This window comes from Panthera uncia, chromosome D1 (assembly GCF_023721935.1).
Source record: "Panthera uncia isolate 11264 chromosome D1, Puncia_PCG_1.0, whole genome shotgun sequence".
NCBI classification, from domain to species: domain Eukaryota; kingdom Metazoa; phylum Chordata; class Mammalia; order Carnivora; family Felidae; genus Panthera; species Panthera uncia.
The window spans coordinates 8,201,476-8,218,669 of NC_064808.1; the positions used below are offsets into that span (position 1 = coordinate 8,201,476).

The 17,194-nt window shown below is 50.8% G+C and overlaps 1 long non-coding RNA gene across 1 annotated transcript in view; it reads left to right on the plus strand.

The window, feature by feature from the left end:
• Nucleotides 1-3,026: 3,026 nt before the first annotated feature.
• The window catches only part of LOC125932339 (uncharacterized), a 53,967-nt gene continuing 39,799 nt past the window's right edge, over nucleotides 3,027-17,194 (plus strand). The window contains exons 1-3 of the long non-coding RNA XR_007460578.1: nucleotides 3,027-4,187; nucleotides 7,267-7,393; nucleotides 12,502-12,600. This is a non-coding gene — a long non-coding RNA (uncharacterized LOC125932339). The remainder of the gene's footprint in view (nucleotides 4,188-7,266; nucleotides 7,394-12,501; nucleotides 12,601-17,194) is intronic.

Below are 17,194 nucleotides of genomic sequence, written 5' to 3' on the forward strand. Positions count from 1 at the left end.
GGTGGGCCAGGCAATGTGAGGGGGATTCAGAGAAGAGTTGGGGGCAGAACAGAGTAATTCTCGACTGTGGAGAGAGCCTCCCTTTTTTATTCTTTGGCCCTGATGGCTCCAGGGCTGTGGCCAATTAGAACCGGAGACTTGCTAACAGTCTGCGCTGTGAGGACCTCCCCGCTTCCAGGGTGAGACGCAGCAGCCCCATCCACCCGCCACCCGCACCCCACCCCAGGGGAGGGAACTGAGGTCCCCACCAACTGGGACCACTGGCCCTTTATTCTGGAGATGATGGGGGCTCGAGGGAAGAAGGAAGCAGAAATCTGTAGGGAAAACAGAAGAGCAGGGCCCGGGGGCCTGGAGCGGGAAGGCAGCTGGGAGGAGCAAAGAGCTAGGAGGAGAGAGGGGAGGAGGGAGATTGGAATGAGCAGCAGGGAGCGTGAAAGTGCATGTAGAGGGGAGGTGAGAAGAGATAACGCACGGGGAGCAAGCAAAGGGGCAGCTTAGCCTCGCTTCCTATCTCCATAAGCCTCTCCTGGCTCCCCAAAAGAACTTCAAAAACAGCAAACATGCAATGTCATTTTGTCCCCCAAACTCCAGCCTAACTTCTGTTTTTTGCTTCAGCCCCAAACCATATGACACCCTTCAGCCCTCCAACCCCCCATCCCCCCCCTCCCCCCCACCCCATACTGTAATCACGGGGCCTGCCAGTGTCCAGAGAGTAAAAGCCTCCCAAAGCAACTCTGCATCCCAGAGCAGTAGAGGGGAGGGAGGGAGGAAAGCAGAGGGGAGAGGGCCAGATCCAGGGAGTATCTGCCACCCCACCCCGTTCTGTCGATCTGCCAGTCACCAGGCCATCCTCGGTCCGGTCCGTGGACTTTTTTCCAGGCTGAGCTTTACCCACCTCGGGGCTGCTGTGAAGGTGGCGATGGTGGCCGGCTGGGACTGGGGGAGGGGCACCGTTGGTAGGAAATTGGGGACAGAAGACTCTGGGGAGGGGCTGTTCAGAAGGAAGGTACTGGAGGCCAAGGCCACACCTCCAATGGCTTCCAGGAGAGCTGGCCTCCTTACCCAGTTGAGGAGGGACGAGGGACGGAGGGACGCTAGCTCTTTCCTTAGGCCAGACTTCCCTCAAGAAATGCTGTGTTGGAGAGTGACTGCGCCATAGATGTTAATACTTAGGATATTGACATTTAAGAAGAGGGCTGGGCCCATCAACTGAAGAATGGATGAAAAAGATGTGGTTTATATATACAATGGAGTACTACTTGGCAATGAGAAAAAATGAAATCTGGCCATTTGCAGCAACGTGGATGGAACTGGAGGGTATTATGCTGAGTGAAAGAAGTCAGTCAGAGAAGGACAGATATCGTATGTTTCCACTCATATGTGCAACCTGAGCAACTTAACAGAAGACCATGGAGGAAGGGAAGGGGAAAAAATAGTTCCAGAGAGGGAGGGAGGCAAACCATAAGAGACTTTTAAACACAGAGAACAAACTGAACGTTGCTTGGGTGGGGGCGAGAGGGGCGGGGAAAATGAGTGATGGGCATTGAGGAGGGCACTTGTTGGGATCGGCACTGGGGGTTGTATGTAAGTGATGAATCACGGGAATCTATCCCCCAAGCCAAGAGCACACTCTATACACTGTATGTTAGCCAACTTGACCATAAATTATATTAAAAAATGAAATAAAATAAAATTAAGTTAAATTAAATTTAATTTAATTTACTTAAAAAAAAAAGAGGGCTGGGGCGCTTGGGTGGCTCTGTCGGTTGAGCGTCCGACTTAGGTTCCGGTCGTGATCTCACCACGGTTCATGAGTTTGAGCGCCCGCATGGGGCTCAGGCTCGCTGCTGTCAGGGAGGAGCCTGCTTCAGATCCTCTGTCCCCCTCTCTCTCTGCCCCTCCCCCGCTTGCGCTCTCTTTAAAAAAACAAATAAACATTAAAAAAAATTTTTAAAGGGGGCTTTTGGGCTCCAGGGATGGGTCCCTTAAGGTGTTTATTTCAGACCGATGGGTGGGCCAGCTCCAGGCATTTGGGGACAGGAGAGCCTTTTAGCAAAGCCTCACAAGCAGCAGAGGTAGGTCTTGTTTTCCCCACTGGGGCCCTGAGCGCTCAGCTTTCAGGGTCGCAGGGGGGCATTTGACCCCTACCTGTTTTGAGGTCTCCACTCTGGCCCGGCTTTTTTTTTTTTTTTAATTTTTTTTTTTTTTTTTAACATTTATTTATTTTTGAGACAGAGAGAGACAGAGCATGAATGGGGGAGGGGCAGAGAGAGAGGGAGACACAGAATCGGAAGCAGGCTCCAGGCTCTGAGCCATCAGCCCAGAGCCCGACGCGGGGCTCGAACTCACGGACCGTGAGATCGTGACCTGAGCCGAAGTCGGACGCTCAACCGACTGAGCCACCCAGGCGCCCCTGGCCCGGCTTTTAACAACCTCTGGCCTTTTCAGCCTGTGGCCTGGGCTCTGTATCCTCACCTGAGTGTGTGGTTTCCCCCAGGGGGCATGGCAGCCATCCTGGCCTCTATCCTCTGTGTCCAGTGGCCAGGCGGTGGGGAGGGTTGGAATGAGAACAGACAGGATGGAATAATGACCGGGCATTTTCTACTTGTAACAGTGCAAGCTCAGTTCACAACTTGAATTTCAAGTGGGCCCTTCAGGCAGATTAGGGAGGTCAAGTGAGAGAGTGGAGGCAGCCATTGCGGATTGTCTAAATTCCTAGAAAATAAATTCTAGGAATTTAGCTGTGGGGAAGGAGGAGTGCCAAGGTGAGCACACCCCACTCGGGGCAGGGGGTCAGAGCTGGTAATCCAGGAGGCCCCAGGCGGGGAGGAGGTGGCTTTTTGCTCTTCTTTCTGTATTTGGACACCCTGAGTTTCCAAAAATCACTTGTATTTGAATCAGATCTAAGAGACAAATTAATACTTTTTTTAGCCAAGGGCTTTTTTTTTTTTTTAATCTCCACTGAACTTCAGTCCCTCTTATGGAGGAAAACCGCTTCCTGCTAAATACTGCTTTTGGTGACTGCCCTTTGTTTGAAGTAATCATTGTCCCTAGAAATGGGAAATTACACATTACTGTTTACCGAAAGGAAATAAACACCTTGGATGACTAGGGTTCTTGCCCCCAGAGAGCGATCCCCGACCTTGCCTGCAAGCTGGGTGGGAAGCCTGCACACTACATCCTGCAAACACATTCACTTTCGGTGTTTGACCATTTCTGCAGGGGAAATGGTTGGATCCTGTGTGTCCCACGAAGCTTGCTTGCCGTGTCCTTGTTACGTCATCACGGAGGACCTTTGCTAGTCTTTTTCTGGTTGCAGAAGCAAGTACAGGAAAAAACATGGGGAACGGGGCGTGTCTCCTGCTTACTCCGTTCAGACATGGACTGGACTCTTGCTCTGTGTTCACAGGTATCTGATGAGCTCTCACTAAATAAGAGTGAATAGGAATGCTTTATTGAGACGGCCTGAGCCACAGGCAGGTTCACGCAGGTAGGAAAAGGTCTTGGAGGTGGCTCTGAGCACTGTGTCTGTCTCAGCCTTTCCGTGTTCTGGCTCCGTGGTCTCCCAAGCCCTCCCCTGCTTTTCACTCTGGCCATTGTCAACCCCAGCAGCCTCAAGCTGGCCTCTGAGCCACACGCAGCTGTTTCCAGTGCTCTTTAACATTCCCTGCTGTCTCCAGCCCCCTGACTTTTAAGCAGGTTTCTCTTCCCCATCCGTTGGATTTCAGTTTAGGCGGCATTTCTTCCTGGGATTCTTCTTCCCTACCCCCCCCCCCCCCCCCCCCCCCCCCACGTGCCTGTGCATTCATGCTGGTCTGTAGCTTCCTGTTCTCAGCATTATTCATACTAAATTACCGGTGACGAGTTGCTTGTCTGTCTGCCTCCCCCGTCAGACTGTCAGCTCTGTGAGGGAGGGATGCAGCCTGCTTGTTCAGCATCACAGCTCCGGCACAGTGCCAGGCACACAACACACGGCAGAAACTCAGTAAGCCCTTCTATCGCTATTTTGTCACTTCATACACTTCCCCTTAGCAACATGAACTGCAGTTGTTCGGCTGCCCACTCTTGTGTATTTCGCCGATCTCCACCCTATCTCCAACCCGTCAGCCTCTACTTGGGTAACAAAAACAAACAAAACAAAACCTAGAAAATCAACAAAAGAAACACACACCAGAACTGGTTCTCTGGTAAGTTACTGCTAAGGGGTTTTGCAAATCAGCTGTTCTCCTTGAGCTGTTGAGGAGTCTGATTTGACTTCAGCAAGGATGGGAAGCGTGGAGCCCGGCAGTCAGCAAACTTTAAAATCCACACCTTGCCCGTGTGCGGGACTGCCTCTTTGGGGTGGGAAAGGACGTAAAAGAAAAGCCTGGAGACCCAGGAGGTGAGATGGTGGTTGCAGAGGGCAGAGGGGGATGCTGAATGCGGATGAGGCCTGCAGGGGGTTGGTTGGAGAGGAGGAGTGGGGCTGGGGGGAGGTTCCAGATGGCCCCCACCAGAATTGCAGCGGGGATCTGATGACCAAGAATTGAAGCGAGGAGGAGGGGCTCCCTAAATCTGATCACTTTGCTCCAAAACCGGTGGCTGGCATCTGAAACGTGACTCATTGCCTGAGTCTGGGAATTGACTTTTGATTTTTCTGTTCCCAATGATTGTTTTTAAAAATTTAATTTATTTTTATAATATTTATTTTATTTTTGAGAGGCGGGGGACAGAACAGGGCGGGGCAGAGAGAGAGGGAGGGAGGCACAGAATCCGAAGCAGGCTCCAGGCTCCGAGCTGTCAGCACAGAGCCCGACGCGGGGCTCGAACCCACCGACAGTGAGATCATGACCAGAGCTGAAGTCAGATGCTTAACTGCCTGAGCCACCCAGGCGCTCCTGTTTTTATTAATTAAAAAGAAAAAAATGTCTTTCTGATGAGATTCTGAGCGTTCCGACCAGGCATTGTTTAACTCAGAGAGTAATACAAAGAAAGCGCCTTCTTTTGCACACCCCCCCCCCTCCTCCTTCTGGTCCCTCCCTCCCTTCCTTCCTAGTGAAATTTTTGACCGGAAAGCCTAGCCAGGATGTGGAGAGTTGTGTTTTCCACCTGAAGCAAGGTGGGGCTGCCCTTCTCTTTGTGGGGACAAACTGCGTCACCCCCACCCTGCCGTTCTCCCCTTTGAGCTGGACAAACACAGCGGCAGTGGCCCCGTTGCCAGTGCAGACCTTTGCAGAATGAGACAAAGCCCTTGTGTATTTTGCCGGGAAGCACTTGGCTGTGACGTCCAGGCATGTGAGCGCACAAAAGCGTTTGCGGTGCCCCTGCACACGGCGCTCACACGCACGCCTTCCGGAGCCTCCTTCGAGGACAGCGGGGCCGGAGTGTGGTAAACGTGTTTATCTTTCTCAGGTTTGGGCAAAGCCCTTCTAGGAAGTAGATTTTGAGGCATTGAGATCAGAAACCTCCTGGGGAAGTGGTATGCAATTGTGTGTTTTCGTGTGGTGCTGCGTGTTTGAGCGATGGCCATTTGTCAAGAAAGAGATCCCATTTCCAGCCCAACACAGACTTGTCCTTTGGCAGCTGACTGGGTGTTTGTGCTGGCTCCTTACCTACAGACAGCAGGGCCCTGGAGGGAGGAAGGACTCCCCAGCTGAGGGCGAGAGGATATGTGAATTGGTGGGTTAGGAACCCTCCAGCTGATTCTCCTAATTTAAAGTGGAAAAGAGGGGGGCCTGGGTGGCTCAGGTCATGATCTCAGTTTGTGGGTTCGAGCCCCACGTCGGGCTCTGTGCTGACAGCTCAGAGCCTGGAGCCTGCTTCGGATTCTGTGTCTCCCTCTCTCTGTGCCCCTCCCCTACTTGTTCTCTCTCTCTCTCTCTCTCTCTCTCTCTCTCAAAAAGAAATAAACATTAAACAAAAATTTTAAGTGGAAAATAGACGAGATGGAGGTGGTTCTTGAGCCAGCCTGATTTCCAGTATCCACTACTGAGCAGTTTAAAACTCACTTGGATTTTATAAACCATGAGGGCTCTGCAAAGCTGCTCACCACGCCCTGTGTCGGGCTCTATGAGGGACTGCACGTAGGTTTGGGAGGAACAGGTTGAAACCTGACTTTGATCATTAACAAAGCCAGCCTTCCACAGCAAACATGAATCTCCTGGCCAATCAGATTATCTCAGCCTTCCAGTGCCCGTGTGAACTGGCTTGACAGAGAAGCTGGCTGGGCCAGGGTTCAGGTGGGGCAGCCTAGTGTCTATAAGGTGTGATTTGAAGGCCTCAGGAAAGACCCACCCTGGCCTGAAATGTCTTCCCACTGGCTCATCAAGGATGTCTGCAATTTCACTGTTAGCGAGTCATTCCTTTGTGTTTACCATGGACATTCTCCTTGCTGTCCCTCTGAAATGCAGGTTGCTCTGGGGTATAGACCTTACATTCTTAACCTTCCCCCCTTAAATTCTACTGTTAATCTCTTGGATAAACCACCACCTCAGTTCCATTTTTTCTCTTTCTAGCTTTATTGAGATATAATTGACATATAACCTTGTGTTAGTTTTAGGTGTGCCACGCAATGACTTGATATTTCTTTACATTGCAAAGTGATCCCCACAATCAGCTTAGTTCCACTTTCTAAATGTTAGGCCTCTCTCGAGTCACCTCACCTACGCTGTTCCCTGTGTTGTTCGGTGTAGACAGGAAGCAGAGCTGGAAGCCAGGGGGCCTGGTGTGGGGACAGAGGGGAGGAGGAAGGCGACTCAGGGCGCTGAGGACCAGCAGGCTCTCACGTAGCTTCCTGGCCCCATAAGGGCTGCCGGCCGCAGCGCTCTGGTTCCAGATGGCGCACGAAGGGAAATGTCCTCTCTGCTTTTGGCCGTGGTGGAGCCCTGTCAGTCCTTCAGGGCTCCTTCCCTCGCTACTCTGGCTTCCTTTCCCTCACTCTCCGCACCCGGGCTATCCCTCCTTCCAACCACTCTCGCAGGCAGCCATCCTCACGGTAGGGGGCCCCCTGAAGAAGAGGGCCTCTCACTGCTACCCCGAGGCGCTACAAGCTCCTGAGCCAGACCAGAGCGGGGTGGGGGGCACCCTTTCCTCTTTCCACACTTGGGTCTCAATCCCTCCACGAGGCTCCAGGCAGGGGCCCCACAGCTGCCAACTACAGACACCCCAAGTTGGGCAGCTGGCTGAAGCGGGCGTGGAGGGTGCTCAGTGAGGGGCCAGCCAGGGGCTGCGGGTCTGCACTGAGGCCTTAAACCATTCTCTCCTCTTCCTCTTTCCCGGGCCTGGAAGAGATGACTGGAGCCTATCGATGCCATGGCCCTGCCACGAGGCCCGTGCCTCTCTCCCAGAGTCACCTCCCTCCCTGCAAAGTGGATATGCCCTAAATTCCACTGGAATGTAAGCTCCATCAAGGCAGGTATTTAAAAAAAAATTTTTTTTTTTTTTTTTTTTTACATTTATTTAGTTTTGAGAGACAGAGAGAGACAGAGCACGAGCAGGGGAGGGGCAGAGAGAGAAGGAGACACAGAATCCGAGGCAGGCTCCGGGCTCTGAGCCATCAGCCCAGAGCCCGACACGGGGCTCGAAGAACATTTCCAAAGATTTAATTTTTTTTCCCTATTTTGCCCATCTCCCCACAAAAATTTAACTTTTTTCTATCTTTTTTTGTTTGTTTTGAGAGAGAGCGAGCGCATGCACGCTAGAGTTTATGAGCAGGGGAGAGGGGCAGAGGGAGAGAGAAAATCCTAAGCAAGCACCATACTCATTGTGGAGCCCGATGCAGGGCTCGATCCCATGAACTGTGAGATCATGACCTGAGCCAGAATCAGGAGGCGGACGCTCAACTGAGCCACCCAGGTGCCCCTCCCATGTTAATAGCTACTCAAAATTGCCCTCCCAAAAGGCTGTATCCACATACATTCCCACTCCATACCCTTACTGGTTTTTAATTTAATTTATTTATTTGAGAGAGAGAAGAGGTAGAGAGCAAGCAGGGGAGGGCAGAGAGAGAGGGAGACAGAATCCCAAGCAGGCTCCATGCTGCCAGCACAGAACCCGATACAGAGCTTGAACTCACAAACTGTGAGATTATGACCTGAGCTGAAACCGAGAGTCAGACGCTTAACCGATTGAGCCACCCAGGTGTCGCAATACTCTTATTGGTTTTCAGAGATCTTATTTTTTCCCAATCTGTTGGCCAAAAGCCATTATCTCATTGTTAGAATAAAAATGTTCAGTTCAATCCTCTTGGCCAGGAAATTGTGAGTGATTCACATTAGTAACATAACCATATGTATAGTAATAATACTATTTAATTGCTATGTATTCTGTTACTTAGTAACTATTTTACATGGAGTGAGTAATAATCAGGAATAGGTACAGATCAGTTTTCTCCCCATATTCCACCATGACCTTTATTTATTTCTATTTTTGAAAAAATTTTCGGGGCACCTTGATGGCTCAGTAGGTTAAGCGGCTGACTTTGCTCAAATCATGACCTTGCGGTCCGTGAGTTCAAGTCCGGCGTCGGGCTCTGTGCTGACAGGTTGGAGCCTGGAGCCTGCTTCTGATTCTGTGTCTCCCTCTCTCTCTGCCCCTTCCCTGCTCACTTTTCTCTCTCTCTCTCTCTCTCTCAAAAATAAACAAACATAAAAAAATTATTAAGAAAATTAAAAAATATATTTATTTATTTGGAAAGAGAGAGAGTGCAAGCGTGAGTGGGGGAGGGGTAGGGAGAGAGGGAGAGAGAATCCCAAGCAAGCTTTGTGCGGTCAGCGTAGAGCCTGAGATGGGGCTCAATCCTATGGACTGCGAGATCACGATGAACCAAAATCAAAAGTCAGACGCTTAACCAACTGAGCCGTTCAGGTACCCACCCTGCCCCATGACTTTTAGATGTAAAACACAAGAATCTGGGGTCTTGGAGGGTGCAGACCTCCACTTCTCCCTGCTTAATCTGTCTTCAAAGCGGCTCCAGTGAGTTCTTTGGCGCCACAGCCTCGCCTTCCTTCATGTCCCTTCCTGCCGCACAGCGGCTGTGTCCCGGAATGACATGTCAAATGGTCCAGTCTCAAGCGGCAGTACGTTCTCTGCCTCTGGGTTTCTCCTGTAATCAGTTCGGAACACGTCAGCTGGTTTTGTCCTTTGCTTGACTTTGAGGTTATCATCAGGGCCATCTTCGGGTACATCAGAAGCTATGTCATGGGCTGGATCCCACCTTAATCTTGTCCAAGCTCACACATCACCTCGGACAATGTTTTCCACAGAGAAGTGCATTTTTATTAATGTTTACTTATTTTTGAGAGAGAGAGAGCGAGCGAGCAGGGGAGGGGCAGAGAGAGAGGGAGAGAGAGAATCCGAAGCAGGCTTCAGGCTCTGAGCTGTCAGCACAGAGCCCGATGCGGGGCTCGAACCCACGAATCATGAGAAGTGCATTTTAAAAGGAGGAAAAGCTGTGAGAGCATTTGCGATTTTACACTATTTAAATTTCGTGTCTATTTCCCTCCCTTACTCCCACCTTGACTCCATGTGTTCTTTGCTCTATTCTTCTCAACCTCTGTATTCAGGATAATATAAAAATGGCAGCTATAAATGATTCTTCCCCCTGTAAGTTTTCTCTAGGCCTGGTTCTTTGTTACTGACAACATCTAGCTTGGAATCATTTAGTGACTCTGGGGCACCTGGGTGGCTCAGTCGGTTAAGCGTCTGACTTTGGCTCAGGTCATGATCTCATGGTTGGTGGGTTTGAGCCCTGCGTCGGCTTCTGTGCTGACAGCTTGGAGCCTGGAGCATGGTTCGGATTCTGTGTTTCCCTCTCACTCTGCTCCTCCCCAACTCACGCTCTGTCTTTCTCTCTCTCTCTCAAAAAGAAACATTAAAAAAAAAAAAGAAAAAAGAATCATTTACTGACTTTTCTATTACTCTTCAACCAAGTTGGAACCAGCCTCCAATAAGGCTGGATTGAATAATGGCTCCCTCCTTTGGTTTATTAGGATTTTAAGGGTTGTGACTTGTTTTGATGGTTTCAGATTAATTTTGCAAGTTTGTGTCAGAAAGCCATTTACTTAAAAATTTGATTGTTCCATTTTCTAAAGTGCATTGGAATGGAATTCCTTTTCTGCCCTTTCATCCAGTCCAGCTACTACAGGATCTTTATTTTGCTGGTTTTAGTAATATTATTTTGTTCTTTCTTTTAAAAAAAAATATTTATTCATTTTTGAGAGACAAAAACAGAATCCAAAGCAGACTCCGGGCTCTGAGCTGTCAGCACAGAGCCCAACGTGGGGCTTGAACTCACAGACCATGAGATCATGACCTGAGCCAAAGTCGGCCACTTAACCCACCGAGCCACCCAAGTGCCCCTTACTCTGTTATTTCTAAAGTGCACAAGTTTTGGCCACAAGGTACACCAACAGGACGCTGCTAGGTGATCTATATATTTAGCTAAGAACCATACTTTCTTCAGGGATCACTCCTTATTTTGGATATTCTAATAACTTTGGCTTGGACATTTTCCCCCTACCTCTGCCACTTCCGAACTGTGTGATCTTGGGCAAGTTACTCACGCTCTCTGAGCCTGTTTTCTCTTGTGTAAAACGAAGTTAAGAGTAGCTACTGTCTCCACCGCGGCCACAAGGGGTTAACACACAATTTAAATTGTGGTTGGCACGTGGTAAGGGCTGATGTGTTTGCCATTACTATGCAGTCCTTTCTGAAAGAAAAAACATTCCTTTCTTCTGTGGTTCTTTGGACTGCTTCTGAGTCTCATTTTATAATTGAGAACTGAACAAATTCAAATAGAAGAAAGAATCACTCCATGCTCAGCCAAACCCTATATGGAAAAGGCAAGATTGTTTCTCTAAAATAATTCACACCTGATTAATCTATTAGAATTTTTGAAAATTTGTGGCCTAAGAAGAATCGGTGTAATCGGATTAATCTATGTGTAGGTTTTAGGAGCCTTGGAAGTTTTCATGCCACTGGTGTTATTCAGCAGAAAGAATATTTCTTCCTTCCTTCTTTCTTTCCTTCCTTCCTTCCTTCCTTCCTTCCTTCCTTCCTTCTTTTGTTCTTCCCTCCCTCCCTCCCTTCTTCCCTCCCTCCCTCCCTTCTTCCCTCCCTTCCTCCCTCCCTCCCTCCCTCCCTCCCTCCCTTCCTTCCTTCCTTCCTATTGAATGATTACAACCTTCCTTCCTCCCTTCCTCCCTCCCTCCCTCCCTTCCTTGCTTCCTTTCTTCCTTCCTCCCTCCCTTCCTTCATTCCTTCCTTCTTTTCTTTCTTCCTGCTTTCCTTCCTTCCTTCCTTCCTTCCTCCCTCATTCCTTCCTTCATTCCTTCCTTCTTTTCTTCCTCCCTTCATTCCTTCCTCCCTCCCTCCCTTTCTCCCTCCCTCCCTCCCTCCCTTTATTCCTTCCTTTCTTCCTTCCTCCCTCCCTTCCTTCCTTCTTTTCTTCCTCCCTCCCTCCCTCCCTGCCTTCCTTCCTCCCTCCCTTCCTTCCTCCCTCCCTTCCTTCCTTCCTTCCTCCCTTCCTCCATTCCTTCCTTCCTTCCTTCCTTCCTCCCTCTCTCTAAGCCACAAACATTTCCAGAGCACCTGTGACACTGTCCTAGGCTCTACAAACAGGGACACAAAGACAAATAATCCATGGTTCCAGCCCTTAGGAAAGTCTAGTGGGGGATCTTCTATTACTCATGGTGAGGAAAAATTTAAGTGCCCCCAACATCCCTCTGAAAGCTTGGGGCAAGGGAGATAAACCATCTGTGAAAAGGAAGCACGAATAAGAAGATCACCAGTTTGAAATTGAATTCATTCATCAGGCTCCGGGTTGCTTTCTCCCAGGAGAAGAGTAATTTCTTGAGATGATGTTCAACTTGTGCAAACCCATGGAAAGAACATTCCGTTGAAGTTGCTGATAGCAATCGTGTTCTCCATGGACTGGTTTCCATGTTGCTGCCAGACGGAATCCTGGCATCGGCCAGGGAATCCCGTGGCCAGGTGGGCCTGCCTTCCTGATGGGAGCCCCCATCCAGGATGGTTACCCAGGGTTGGAGCTCTCCCACGGAAAGTTTCAGGAACTCCTCTGGTGGAGTCCACTGGTTGGAACTCCTGTGCCACAGCATCAAGCTCAGTGCTGGACAGAGAGAAGATGCTCAGCGGACGGTGACTCGCAACCCTCCTTTCCACCCCTTCGCTCGACAGCAACTTGTTCTCAGAGTTACATGGTACCTTAAATCCCCGTGGACGGGGACCCGGTCTGCTGAGCTGATGAACCCTAGATAACATTGCCCCCCTTGTAGGAGGTTCACTGGACTTTCACAGAAGGATGTCTTTCAGTTTTTGCCAACTCCCTTAAGATTCTGTCATCTCTCCGACAGGCAGAGCGTCCAAGTGAGGGAGGAGGAGGCCGGGCTGGGATGTGGTGGGGGGCAGAGTTGGGGCCTCGGGGTTTTCCAGGCACCCGTTGAGACATGTTAATCGGTTGGACGATCCAAAGAGTGGCCTGTGATAATCCTTATCCTTTGTTAGAACACACCACAGCCTTTAGCACTGGGATGCAAGGACCAGACTAAGCCCGAGGAAACTGGTAACTGAGCAGGGCAGTTTCGATCTCCAGCCCCAATGCAGGTGAGAGAAGGAGGGGGGCCTGAAAGAATGGCTGTGGGAAGGGTACCCTCCATCCAGCAGAGGGCTCATGGGAGTGCCTGCAGAGGACCATGCCTTCCCTGCGGTGCAGAAGTCTCTCCCTCCCCAGGGGGCTAGGAATTCAAGTCTTCCTCCCCCTTTGGCTTCTGGAAAAGCGTGTGGAGAATGCAGTTGCTACAGAAGGATTCTCAAGGCTTGCTCCGCCCCCCCCCCCCCTTCCCCCCCCCCCCCCCAGTTAGTTTACATACAGTGAGGGCTTCCTTTGAAAGGAGGGCTGCTGGGGATTGTTTACATGCTTATAGGACAGTGTCTATTTTTCGGGGGTGGGGAGGGGCAGAGAGAGAGGGAGAGAGAATCCCAGGCAGGCTCCACGCTGTCCGCGCAGAGGTCGACTCGGGGCTCGAACTCACAAACCATGAGACGGTGACCTGAGCTGAAATCAAGAGTGGGATGCTTAAACTGCTGAGCCACCCTGGCGCCCCCTATAGGACAGTGTCTATTAAATGAAGAGTTCAGGGTGGGGCCGAGGCCAGAGATTTACGATTAAAGGGTTCCTATCCAGGTCTAGTTGAAGATCAACCAGGGTTTAAGGAAAAACTATAAAGGAAATATTTTCTCAGGCCTCCTGGAGGGGAGGCACCCACGTGAAGGGCGAGACGGAGGAACAAGTAACTGCAGAGTGGAAGTCCTGGATCATAGGGGACCGACCAAGGGCTGTTGGCTCAGTCCAGGCCGTAGCCATGATTTGGGCCTGCACAACAATTAAACTTTTTTTTTTTTTTTTTTTTTAAGTTTACTTACTTATTTTGAGAGAGAGAGAGGGAGGAGAGGCAGAGAGAGAGAATCCCAAGCAGGCTCCATGCTGCCAGCACAGAACCTGATACGGGCCTTGAACTCACGAACTGTGAGATCATGACCTGAGCTGAAACCAAGAGTCGGACGCCTAACTGACTGAGCCACCCAGGCCCCCCACAATTGCACTTTTTTTCTTTTTTTTTTTTTTGAGGTAATTGGGCACATTTAAAAATCTGGATGGCACGCCTGGGTGGCTCAGTCGGCTAAGCGTCCGACTTCAGCTCAGGTCACGATCTCGCAGTCCGTGAGTTCGAGCCCCGCGTCGGGCTCTGGGCTGACGGCTCGGAGCCCGGAGCCTGCTTCGGATTCTGTGTCTCCCTCTCTCTCTGCCCCTCCCCCGTTCATGCTCTGTCTCTCTCTGTCTCAAAAATAAATAAACATTAAAAAAAAAAAATCTGGAGATTTCATAGGGAATGAAATAGGGACTGTATGACTTTCCTTGAAATGTGAACATCTTCATGGAACCTGTCAGCTGGAGCAGAGTGTGCCCCCTTCCCTGTTTAAAGACAGTCCCCTCCGGCTAGCTATGGCGCTGTCCCTGTGGAGCCAACCTGCTAGAAAGGGTGCCTCTTCCTTGCCTCCTACTCACCCTAGTGCCCCGCCTCCACCGCCCCCCTGCCCTCCCCCCTCCCCCCAACTAAAGTTGTTCTTGCTTATCCTTATACTCTGTGCAGCTCAGTCCCTGGGCACTTGGTGCCGTGTGTCCCCCCCCTCCCGGAAGGCTTCTCCTCCCTCTGCTTAGTGACATCTCTTGATTTTTTTTTTTTTTAATTTTTTTTTCAACGTTTTTTATTTATTTTTGGGACAGAGAGAGACAGAGCATGAACGGGGGAGGGGCAGAGAGAGAGGGAGACACAGAATCGGAAACAGCCTCCAGGCTCCGAGCCATCAGCCCAGAGCCTGACGCGGGGCTCGAACTCACGGACCGCGAGATCGTGACCTGGCTGAAGTCGGACGCTCAACCGACTACGCCACCCAGGCGCCCCTTGATTTTTTTTTTTTAAGTTGATTGATTTATTTTGAGAGTGAGCGAGCGAGTGCGAGCTGGGGAAGGGCAGGGAGAGAGAGGCAGAGAGAGAGTCCCAAGCAGTGCAGGGCTCGAACCCACGAATCGCGAGATCAAGACCTGAGCGGAGACCAAGAGCCTGAAACAGTCAACCGACTGAGCCCTCCAGGTGACCCACATCTCTTGTCTTGAGGTCTGTGTGGTTAGGGGGGACTCTCCCCTCCCTTCCCAGGCCCTCTGGGGGCTCTCTTCTCGCAAGCTTGCAAATGGCAGAACTTCCCGGGGACCTGGCCTGGGGTCTTTATTTTACTGACTCTAGACTCTCTCTGGGTCACCTCGTGGGGCCTGCTGGTTCAAGCCTGCTTTTCCGAGCGCCAGGCCTGACGTCTTAGATTTTCATTGCTTACTGCAGTCGCCTCCTAACTGGTCTGCCTGTCACAGATCTGTCCCCTCCGCGGCTGGAGTGAGCTTTAAGTAGAGGCCAGCCTAACATCTTTCACGCCAGCTGAACAAAGTGCTCACAGGTGCCCAAAGTCACTGCGCTGGTGCCAGCTCCTGTGTGTTCACGATGCCCTTCCACACGCCTTCTGCTTCCTGTTTTTGCTGGGCATTTGAGTCACGAACCCAGGCCCACCTGAGCCTCTGGGCTTGGTGTCCCTTCTCTGTGTTCTCCCATGGTGCCCGGGCATCCCTGTTTCGGCTCCCACAGTACGGGGCTTCCACCAGACTTCACATCCAGTGGGGACCAGGAAAGTCCCTGGCACAGCGTGCCAGGCGCATAAAAGAGATGATTGCAAGAGCTTCGGGCTGGCTTCCCGGCCGCACATGGCCGGATAGTCCTCTCTTGCCCCTTTGGGAGCGAATTCTAGCTTCTCACAGTGTTTGCCTTGCCCACGCGGCACTTTTTGCTTGTACGGTGTACTTCGTCGACATTTATGAAGTGTCTTGAGATTTAAAGGTGTTCGGGATCCTTCCTCAAAGGACTCGTTAAACTCTGATGCATAATATCTATTCAGTTCGATGAGCATTTATCGAGAGCCGGCGCGGAAGGAGGTGGAATTAAAGCAGCCAAGAGGGACGCCTGGGTGGCTCAGTCGGTTAGGCATCCGGCTTCGGCTCAGGTCATGATCTCACAGTCCATGAGTTCAAGCCCCGTGTCGGGCTCTGTGCTGACAGCTCAGAGCCTGGAGCCTGTTTCAGATTCTGTGTCTCCCTCTCTCTCTGCCCCTCCCCTGTTCATGCTCTGTCTCTCTCTGTCTCAAAAATAAATAAATGTTAAAAAAAAATTAAAAAAAAAAAAGCAGCCAAGAACAGGGATTCAGATCAAGTGTGTGCAGCTTAGAGGAACTTGCTGTGGCTTTTTGTCTTGCTGTGGCTTAGTCTAAACTAGAGGGAGAGATTACAGTTATATTTGTCGGGGACTCATCGACAGACCGCTTTCCCCGGATCACGATCCTGGGTGGCTCAGTTGGTTGAGCATCTGACTCTTGATCTCAGCTCAGGTCTTGATCTCAGGGTCGTAAGTTCAAGCCCCGCATTGGGCTCCATGCTGAGTAAGAAGTCTACTTAAAAAAAAGGGGGGGGGTGGTGGTGGTGGAAAGAAACCAACTTCTATGTCCCGCACTTTCATGGACTTTGAAGCTGAGTTTTGTGTCAACATGACTTCACTGGGATGCCGGAAATGAACCTTTTCTGCCCCTGCCAGGAGCCTCCGGCTCTCTCTAAATCAACTCCTCCGGAGGATTCTGCCCTTTCCCTTAATAGTTAAAAACACGTTTGAACGGCACACAACTTGTGTTTGCTTCCTCACGGCAACACGGCTGTCAACTGTTGTCATAAAGGCGTTTCGGGAAGCAGATCAGTGGGTGTGACCAGAAAGCCACTGCTGCACTTTGAGATACAACTGTGAGGTTTCAGCCAGGGGGCTTTTCAGTCGAGGCATCTCCCCGGTCACACAGTGTCCTAAGGGCTCAAGTGGAAGCCTGGGAAATTGGCCACAGTGTCGCAGGTCACGCTGTCTGGCACCAGGAGCCGTGTAGCCTGCTCTGGGACTGCACTGCTTGGGGTCGAATCCTTGCTCCTGCCCAAACTCTGAGCTTGGGAAGTTCCAGTGTCCTCATTTGTGAAATCCTGGTGGGATGATTGGGCGACTCCTCTTACATGGTGACCGTGTGGATTGAGCCCCTTGGTCCCTAGATGGTGCTTAGACACATAGTAAGTGTGAGCTGTTGCCATTATGCCCTTTCATCGGCCTCGCCTGGGACTGTTCACCGTGGGCACTTGCTCTAGGTCAACAAAGCTGTCATCAGCTGTCCCCCACCGTTTGCGTACCTCACTGTCCCTGTGCCTGGCGTTCGAGTTCCCTTTGCTCTCTGCCTCTCTGAGCATCTTATTGTAGTCCTGTCCTTTTCCGTATTGTCCTTGCTGCCTGCAACAAACTTCTGTTTTGCCCCTGCCTGCCCCCCCCGCCCCCGCAGTTCTCTCCCTCTCCCAATTCCGAAGCCTCTGGATGGAATGGATGCAGACATTCCTGTGCCCATGGCTAACCGTGGGACAACTCTAGGATAATTTTTCATTTGCCTTTGTGTTTGTAAATCTTATAGAACCCTTGCCGGTGGACTAATCCGTGAGATCATCTATTTTCTAAAAGTTCTCTTTCCCTCGCCTCCCCTCTCCTCCCCTCCCCTCCCCTCCCCTCCCCTTTCCTCCCCTCCC